Source organism: Puma concolor, chromosome C2 (assembly GCF_028749965.1).
Source record: "Puma concolor isolate L17-30 chromosome C2, mPumCon1.1.hap2, whole genome shotgun sequence".
Taxonomy (NCBI): domain Eukaryota; kingdom Metazoa; phylum Chordata; class Mammalia; order Carnivora; family Felidae; genus Puma; species Puma concolor.
Window position 1 is genome coordinate 63,949,899 of NC_141675.1, and position 10,405 is coordinate 63,960,303.

The 10,405-nt window shown below is 42.0% G+C and overlaps 1 non-coding gene across 1 annotated transcript; it reads right to left on the reverse strand.

Annotated features, from left to right (window-relative positions):
* Positions 1 to 10,007: 10,007 nt before the first annotated feature.
* On the reverse strand, positions 10,008 to 10,114 carry LOC112850526 (U6 spliceosomal RNA). Its single transcript, XR_003222650.2, has one exon. It is a non-coding gene; the product is annotated as a U6 spliceosomal RNA (small nuclear RNA).
* Between the last annotated feature and the right edge of the window lie 291 nt (positions 10,115 to 10,405).

Below are 10,405 nucleotides of genomic sequence, written 5' to 3' on the forward strand. Positions count from 1 at the left end.
CTTGCATTGCTATGACTTTCAGTACAACATTCTATTGAAGGGATAGTAGCACATATCCTTGTTCTATTTCCAAAGTCAGGATTTGAAATCTGTCCTTACTCATTTATATTTTACTTTCACAATTATTTATTTTGATTATTTTACTGATCATTTATATTTTACTTTCACAATGATTTATTTTGATTATTTATTTGATCGGAAGAACGTGTTTTTTAAAATGTAATTTATTGTCATGTTGGCTAACATACAGTGTATACAGTGTGCTCTTGGCTTTGGGGGTAGATTCCTGTGATTCATCGCTTACAGACAACACCCAGCGCTCATCCCAACAAGTGTCTTCCTCAATTCCCATCACCCATTTTCCCCTCTCCCCCACTCCCCGTCCATCAACCCTAAGTTTGTTCTCTGTATTTAAGAGTCTCTGATGGTTTGCCTCCCTCCCTGTTTGTAACTATTTTTCCCCCTTCCCTTCCCCCCATGGTCTTCTGTTAAGTTTCTGAAGTTCCACATATGAGTGAAAACATATGATATCTGTCTTTCTCTGACTTATTTCACTTAGCATAATACCCTCCAGTTGCGTCCAGGTTGTTGCAAATGGCAGGATTCCATTCTTTCTCAATGCCAAGTAGTATTCCATTGTATATATAAACCACATCTTCTTTATCCATTCATCAGTTGATGGACATTTAAGCTCTTTCCATAATTTGGCTATTGTTGAAAGCGCTGCTATAAACATTGGGGTACATGTGCCCCTATGAATCAGCACTCCTGTATCCTTTGTATAAATTCCTAGTATGCTATTGTTGGGTCATAGGGTAGTTCTATTTTTAATTTTTTGAGGAGCCTCCATACTGTTTTCCAGAGTGGTTACACCAGTTTGTTTTCCCACCAACAGTGCAAAAGGGTTCCTCTTTCTCTGCATCCTCGCCAACATCTGTTGTCACCTGAGTTGTTAATGTTAGCCATTCTGACAGGTGTGAGGTGGTATCTCAATGTGGTTTTGATTTGTATTTCCCTGGTGATGACTGATGGTGAGCATCTTTTCATGTGTCTGCTGGCCATGTGGATGTCTTCTTTGAAAAAGTGTCTATTCATGTCTTCTGCCCATTTCTTCACTGGATTATTTGTTTTTCAGGTGTTGAGTTTGGTAAGTTCTTTATAGATTTTGGACCCTAGCCATTTATCCAATATGTCATTTGCAGATATCTTCTTCCATTCCGTCGGTTGCCTTTTAGTTTTGTTGATTGTTTCCTTTGCTGTGCAGAAGCTTTTTATCTTGATGAGGTCCCAATAGTTCATTTTTTGTTTTTGTTTCCTTGCCTTCAGAGATGTGTCAAGCAAGAAGTTGCTGTGACTGAGGTCAAACAGGTTGTTGCCTGTTTTCTCCTCTAAGATTTTGATGGTTTCCTGTCTCACATTTAAGTCTTTCATCCATTTTGAGTTTATTTTTGTGTATGGTATAAGAAAGTGGTCCATTCTTCTGCATGTTGCTGTTCAGGTCTCCCAGCACTATTTGCTAGAGAGTATCTTTTTTCTGTTGGATACTCTTTCCTGCTTTGTCAAAGATAAGTTGGCTATACATTTGTGGGTCCAATTCTGTATTCTCTATTCTATTCCATTGGTCTATGTATCTGTTTTTGTGACAACACTATACTGTCTTGATGATTACAGCTTCGTAGTAGAGGCTAAAGTCCAGGATTGTGATGCCTCCCGCTTTGGTTTTCTTTTTCAACATTACTTTGGCTATTCGGGGTCTTCTTTTGTGGTTCCATACAAATTTTAGGATTGTTTGTTCTAGCTTCGAGAAGAATGCTGGTGCAATTTTGATTGGGATTGCACTGAATGTGTGGATTGCTTTGGGTGGTATTGACATTTTAACAATATTTGTTCTTCAAATCCATGAACATGGAATGTTTTTCCATTTCTTTGTGTCTTCTTCAATTTCTTTCATAAGTTTTCTATAGTTTTCAGCATACAGATCTTTTACATCTTTGGTTAGGTTTATTCCTAGGTATTTTATGGTTCTTGCAATTACAAATGGGATTGATTTCTTGATTTCTCTTTCTGTTGTATTTTAGTAAGTAAGAGATGGGAACTACCCTCATTTTTTTGGACATCTTGATCCCCATATCATTTTCTAAATAACTCATTTTTCACTATTGTTTGGTTTGTAACTTTGATTATATACCAGATGAAAAAAACAATGGTTACTTACGTCAGTGTGACTGCGATAGATTTGGTGAGAAATGGACAGATTTTGGATGTTTTTTGAAAATCTCTTTTTGTGTGTGTGTGAAAGAGATGGGGAGAGGGGCAGAGGGAGAAAGAGAATCCTAAGCAGGCTCCATGCCCAGCACTGAGCCTGATGTGGGGGTCAGTCTTATGGACCTGAGATCATGACCTGAGCCGAAATCAAGATTTGGATGCTTAACCAACTGAGCCACTTAGGTGCTCCAAAAATCTCTTTTCTAACTTAAATGTTAATACAATCTACAGCTATGGAAAAGAGTGCACGTACTCTAAGTGCGGCATGAGAATGATGACGTTTTCTAATTGTTTTGCTTGGCATGAAAGTATATCATTTTTTATCATAGATAGTCTTTACAAGGAAGAGCAGCTGTTCACTGTAAGACTTCTTGACATCGAAGGTCAAGAAAATGATGGATAACCTCTTGACACTACTATATGATGCTGCTCATACGGTCTGTTGGCCAAGAAGAGCAGAGGAGAGGGTAAACTTTCAGTGCTGAATCAATTGGTTGTTTGAATGCAGGAACGCAGATAACTGCCCAGCTCACTTCCTCACTTGATTCGAAAAAATATATTATATGACCTCTCCCTCCAAACTGTAAACTCAACGCTACTGGGGGTAAGGATTTTTCTGTTTGTTTGTTTATCTGTTTGTTCACTGATGTATCCCAACAGTGAAGCAGACAAATGCCTAACATATTGTGGTGTTCAGTATGTATCTTCTGAATGAATGTATCAGCTTAATTAGTAAAGAAGGTATCAGCTTAACTCTTGTTAAGATTCCGGGCTCACCCAGTCTCTCCGGGAGAGTCTCAGGTAATGGGACTCACGGTCCGTACTCCCATGGAACCCCCTTCTGAAAAGTACTCCCATTCTGTCCTTTCTCCTGACTGGAGAAAGCAGGCCTAGTTTTCTTAGGAATTCACAGGCATTTGGACCATTGCATCCTCCCCTTCACCATCTGTAAATGTGCAATCTGGCTTGGAATGAGAAAAAAACTTCACTCTTTTCTGGTTAGGGGGCCCCCACTTCCTTTTGGGATCCCTTTGGAACAAGGCAGATCGAAAGGCAGAATTAAACGTGATTATGTTACCTGTGCTTACAAGTCTATGTTCCCTGAATTAACGCCCACTATTTAAAGGAAAAGAGAACCCACTTTAAAAAAAAATTTTTGGGGGCGCCTGGGTGGCGCAGTCGGTTGAGCGTCCGACTTCAGCCAGGTCACGATCTCGCGGTCCGTGAGTTCGAGACCCGCGTCAGGCTCTGGGCTGATGGCTCGGAGCCTGGAGCCTGTTTCCGATTCTGTGTCTCCCTCTCTCTCTGCCCCTCCCCCGTTCATGCTCTGTGTCTCTCTGTCCCAAAAATAAATAAATGTTGAAAAAAAAAATTTTTTTAAAAAAAAATTTTTTTTTAATGTTTATTTATTTTTGAGAGAGAGAGAGACAGAGTGTGAGCAGGGGAGGGACGGAGAGAGAGGGAGACACAGAATCCGAAGCAGGCTCCAGGCTCTGAGCTGTCAGCACAGAGCCTGACGCAGGGCTCGAACTCACAGACTGTGAGATCATGACCTGAGCTGAAGTTGGAGCTCAGCCGACTGAGCCACTCAGGCACCCCAAAAGAACCCACTTTTAACTCCACCCCTGAAATGAGAAAGTTAGTCTTTAATCAGGGAAACACAATCAGGTAATGATTCAGAAATAGGTTTCACAATTTATTGAGGAGATTTAACTCAGTGGAGTATAGCAGCTTTATTTTTTCCAATTACCATTTTAAACTATGCTCTGATAAGCCCTCCATTTCCTGTCTCAGCAGCATGTTCAGCCGATTCCATAACTTTCTTGTCACTTTTGCTAATTAAGAGTCCAGTTCAATTTCAAAGTGTATTAAAGCTCGCTCTCTCCCTTCCCTGCAGCACAGGCCTGAGCATGACCTCTGGATGGTGGAAGAAGAGGATGTGAGATGCACACAGCCTGCCTTCTTCTTTTCTAGGTCTCCATTCTGTGTGGTTGCAGGGGGCTGGAAGGAAAGATGATGCAGGCAAAAGTCATATTATATACCTGACGACATATATGTGGCAGGAAGATGTCCCTGGCCAAGCTCTGTTTTGATCTGGTTCTGTTTGATGCTAGTTGCCTTTGCTGATAGGCATGGTGTTGTAGAAATAACTATTTCATATTTTCTTGAGGGTGATGTCAAATTTTGTCTGATTCTCTTCCCACACCAACCTTGGTACTGAGGATCCCTCAGGGAGATACAGTTGTTTGTCTTTGGCCTGGCCGTCAGTCCACGTCTCCACCCTCCTCTCTCAATGGGTATCACCTCACCTGGCCCTGGCAACCCTGTAACTCCTCTTTCTGCTACAATGTCTATACTTCTTTGCAGGATGTCATCAAAATTGTTGAGGTATGTTCCACACCCTCTGAGAGTCCTAGGGGACTGAGCTGTAGCTGTTCCAACTTTCATTTTCTTACATGGCATGATGCATTATAGTTCTTCCTAATTCGGATAAGTGGTCCAAACTGGAAAGTTTAGAGGGCCATAGTGCAAGGAAGAAAGTGGTCAAGCATATCGACACCTTTTGGTGTCTGAAATTCCCATGGTTAGAGTTAAGACTTTAGGTTAAAATAGCACCGAAGGCCATTATTACAATGCAAGCATTTCTCAAGAGAAGTCATTAACATTGGCACACCTGCATAGAAGAGAATCATAAAAGCTAATTCTGAAGGGATGAGAATTTCTTTGATAAGTCTTGTATATGAAATGTGACAGGGAACTAACTTGTCTAGTTCCTACTATACTATACTCACTTGTAAAATCCGTATTTTATTTAACCTTCCCGTCATCAACTTTAGGTTCACATCCTTTTTCCTTCCTCACAGTAATTTGCCAAAGGACACACGGTAAATGGCTGTGGCAAGGTGTGTTATTGTTCAACATATTTGCTATCCTTTGTTGGGTTAAATATCCCTGCTCTGTTGATGTTAGACTCCTTGGTGTAACTGGTTTGGTCAGTAAAATATGAATGGAAGCGATGAGAGCAGAAAATTTTAAAGCCTGCATATGATTTCATCGTATCTTCTCCTTCTTCCACAAGGTCAGTTTCCTAAACAGAGGCTGCTCCTTTAGCCTGGGTCTTGAGCTGAAGAAAACATGAAATAGAACTGCAGCTGACCTACAAATGATGTGTAGACTGAGTGAGAAATAAACCTTTGTTATTGCAAGCCACCAAGATTCTGGATTTGTGTGTTACTGCACCACGACTTAGCCTGAGCTGGTTAATACAAGTGACCGAAGCAGGATTCAAACCCAGGCCTGTCTGACTTCAAAGCCCATGCTTTTTTTCTCCTCTAGCACGCCTCCCTGTCGGGAGGACACAGAGGCCTAATCACTACTTCTGTGCCACATGTAGCACCTCCTCGTCCTTCCTTCACCTCCTTCTACAAATGCCCACTGGGAGCTTGGGAAAGTTTCCGGAGGGCACAGCCATCCCTAGAGGAGCCCTGCCTAGGCTTGAATGTAATGTAAGCTCAGAGCAGATCTGATTCCCCAGTTTCACATTGGCCTCCCCCTTCTTGGAAGCACTAAACCAGGGAGGAAAGGACAGGGAGGAAAGCAAGGAGTTCCGTGCTTCCCTTCCGGGTGCCCTCTGGCTCAGCTGAACGGGAGCTGGTATGATCTGGTGGACAGACAGGCACTGCCTGGTGTGAGGCTTTCCATTCCCGGCTTCCTCCCTACCCCTGGGGTCACTGGAAAGTTTTCATCCCAGATTAGATGTGAACACTTTTCTGTAGGAAGGGGAAGGTCTAAGGGCCTCTCATTCAAAGCAAATAGGTGTTCTAATGAGAACTAGGCTGGGCCTTCGGGCAAAATGGAATTTTGCTACTTAGATTGACTGGTTAAGTCAGGCCAGTGGGGAGAAGGAAACAGAGAAAACAACAACAACAACAACAACAACAACAACAAAACAACACCTGTCTGTTTCTGGAGCTCAGCTAATCCAAAAAGTGATCCGACATTTTTTTTTTTTTTTTCTGCTCAAACACATGTGGCCACGTTCCTCCAGAAATTTAAACTGAGAAAATGAGAGCTGACAACTTTCTTTGTTTGGATCCCCCCTAGGATTCTGTGCTGCCTGGGACAATGGCCTGGAGACTTGTCCTGAAGATTCACCTCCTCTGGCATCTGTCACAGGAACTAGGCAATCAGGGAGCAGTGGTAGGGGCTGAGTCCACTGTTACACTGTGACCACGGCTTCCATTCTGGGGGGAGAGGAGGTCTGTGTGGTCAACTTGCAGCCCACCAGCTTCACATTTGTTTTGCTTTTATTTTTTTTTTTAATTTTTTTTTTCAACGTTTTATTTATTTTTGGGACAGAGAGAGACAGAGCATGAACGGGGGAGGGGCAGAGAGAGAGGGAGACACAGAATTGGAAACAGGCTCCAGGCTCTGAGCCATCAGCCCAGAGCCCGACGCGGGGCTCGAACTCCCGGACCGCGAGATCGTGACCTGGCTGAAGTCGGACGCTTAACCGACTGAGCCACCCAGGCGCCCCTGTTTTGCTTTTAAATGGTCTTTGGGTGGCTACATAGTCTTCCCCAAGTGATTGATCACATAGAGGAGCTGATTGGCACTTGAGTTTCTTGGGTCTCTTCCTTTCCTGGATTCAGAGCACCAAAAATACCATTTGTGCTGGTTTTTTTTTTTATTTATTTTTTATTTTTAAAAAAAAAATTTTTTTTTTCAACGTTTATTTATTTTTTGGGGGACAGAGAGAGACAGAGCATGAACGGGGGAGGGGCAGAGAGAGAGGGAGACACAGAATCGGAAACAGGCTCCAGGCTCCGAGCCATCAGCCCAGAGCCCGACGCGGGGCTCGAACTCCCGGACCGCGAGATCGTGACCTGGCTGAAGTCGGATGCTTAACCGGCTGCGCCACCCAGGCGCCCCACCATTTGTGCTGTTTTACGATGTATCCCTTTGAGATACCCATAAGACGGGCATTTTGAAGGAAACCTAATAGTCAACACTGATATGTAAGTGATTTTCAAAATGGAAGAAGACGCCAAAATTCCCTTTGTTTCATGGTATGTATATTTGCCCCTGACACATTTACCGGGGGGGGGGGGGGGGGTTTAACTCATTGCATGGCTCCCCATTTCACCATCTGAGCAACAAAAACACATCTTCTTAGCCCTGATACTCTCAAGGTACCTGACAATTACAGTCGACTGGGCCACATGACCAGCTCCAGTGGATCCGACTGCTGTTTCAGTTTTTTGTTTTGTTTACTTCTGCACAGTAGTAATAGCCAGCTTTTGAAGAGGGCTTCACTCCTCCTACAGTGCTTTCATATACATTGCCCAATCAAGCGCTCGCAGTTCCTGAGGAGTGGGTTGAACAGAATGTTATTAGGAACTCCTGTACACAGCAGGTCAGACAGAACTTTCTCCGTCGTATTGTGTGGAGCTGGGAGATTAAGGACTACATCACTTCGGTGTGATTCTGAATCATGTGCTCTTCTATCTACTGGGCATGTACAGAGAATGAGAACAAAATGAGGAAAGAGAGAAGAAGAAATTGGGTAAGAAGAAACAAGTAAGGAAGATGGGTCAGGGTGTTAAAATAACAGGTGAAGTATCTAACCAACTGGAAGCTTCGGTTGGCTGGGTTGAGTGCTCCATCAGGCAGACATGGTGGTTTTCTTTTCTGATCTACGGCAAGCCCTGAAAAGACCTGGGCTCTTTGTAGGGGCACTCACTTAAGTATTTACTGCCTGAGTTGATTAACAAGAATGACTTACAATGCCTTCTCCTGGATGGAGGGATTCTTAATTTTTATGGGTATGAGTCCCACTCACTTGTTCTTGTTATAAAATAACTGATAACAAAAGTTTTCAACAATCTAACATTCTCTTGCCTAGGCAACTTCAAATAGCATTAGAGATACTATTTTTTCACTAAATTGATTGAATTCATGAGTTGCCTTAGTATGGTGGGGAGATACGCATATCACATTATAATTTAGTGAACGAATTGTTTTTCCAAACTCCATACAGACAGACCCTTGCCCACAGCACCTGGTACGGTAACTATGGCAAGGACTAACTGTTGTTTGCTTCCTCATGGATTCTTAATTTTCTTTTTTTTCTTTAAATAGGAGATTGTGCCTAGGAATCTCTAGGAAATCTCACCCAGGGGCGCCTGGATGGCTCAGTCAGTTAAGCATCTGATTTCGGCTCCGGTTAATTATATTATATATAAATTATCTCACAGGGTCATGAGTTTGAGCCCTGTATTGGGCTCTTTGCTGTCTGCACAGAACCCACATTGGGTTCTCTGTCTCCCTCTCTCTGCCCCTCTCCTGCTCTCTCTCTCTGTCTCTCTCTTTCAAAAATAAATCAACATTAAAAAAAGAAAAAAAGAAAATTTCACACATTAGCTTCTATATTAACTTTGACATTTAATTGTGTGCTGCCTTTAACATTGTTTCTTCTCTTTCCTTCAAGCATATATGGCTTAGCTCACTGACTCAAATGAAAACTCAAAGATAGTGTTGTGAATTAATTGTGTCCCCCAAAATTCGTATGTTAAAACCTTTAAAATATGACTGTATTTGGAGAGAGGGCCTTTAGAGGAGGTAATGAAGTTAAAATGAGGCTGTTAGTCTGGACCCTAATCCAGTCTAACTGTGTCCTTTTATTTTTTTAAAAAAATTTTTTTTCAACGTTTTTATTTATTTATGGGACAGACAGAGACAGAGCATGAACGGGGGAGGGGCAGAGAGAGAGGGAGACACAGAATCGGAAACAGGCTCCAGGCCCCGAGCCATCAGCCCAGAGCCTGACGCGGGGCTCGAACTCACGGACTGTGAGATCGTGACCTGGCTGAAGTCGGACGCTTAACCGACTGCGCCACCCAGGTGCCCCTAACTGTGTCCTTTTAAGAAAAGGAGATTAGGACACACAAAGAGACATCAGGGATGAACAACATGGGAGAAAAGGTGGCTGACTGCAGGCCAAGGAGAGAGGCCTCAGAAAAAACCAACCCTGCTGATACCTGGTCTTCCAGGCTTCCAGAACTGCAGGAAAATAAGTCACCCGCTGGTGGTATTCTGTTACGGAGGCCCCAGCAAATTAATACAGATAGTGACCTCTTCTATTTCTCTGATATATCTGCCCCATTGTGTCATACAAAATGCTCAGGACACAATTTAGGCAGCACTTAATAATACTAGCTGTATTTATTTTCCTTTTTATCCTTTATGTATTTAAAAAAATCCATTCATGAAGCATTTAACGTAATTTGCTTCATATGCAGTCATTTTGGTTTGTTGGCAAATGGTTCTCTATCTTCATTAGCGAAGACTTAGTTATTTGTTTGCATGGATAATATACATAAAAGGTAAGTATTTAAACAGTATGAAAGATGATACAGTGAAAGCTAACGCTCACTCACACCTCAGTCTTTCAGTTCACTTCCTTAGAGGCAGCCATTATTACCAGTGTGTTGTCTGTCTTTCCAGATAAATCTTTGCTCAGAAACATGTCTCTGCATGTGAGTGTCTAATATGCACATCTGTATTATAGAGATATAGTATATATATTTATGCAAAGCCATGCTTTAAAAAAATCTATATATAGATATAAATATATATCCTCCTCTGACTTTCTTTTTTTTAATTTATTTTGTTTATATCAAATGATGGTATAATGCACATGTTTCTACTTTTTGTTAATAGTCAGATGTCTATTTAAAAGAAAAAATATGGAACACTTCATGCATTTGTGTGCCATCCTTGCTCAGGGGCCATAATAATCATCTCCGTATCGTTCCAATTTTAGTATATGTGCCACTGAAGCGAGCGTGACATGTTTCTACTTTTTAAAGAAGACTAACTCAGCAATAAATCTTGGGAATTGTTGCACATAAGACATAGAAATCCATTCCATTCCTTGTAACTTATTTTATAAAAGTTTATTTTTTTTAATTTGTTGAGAGAGAGAGAGAGAGAGAGAGAGAGAGAGAGAATCTTAAGCAGGTTCCATGCCCAGCACAGAGCCCAACATGGGACTCGATCTCACAAACCCTGAGATCCTGACCTGAGCTGAAATTGAGTCAGATGCTTAGCTGACTGAGCCACCCAGGCACACTTTGTT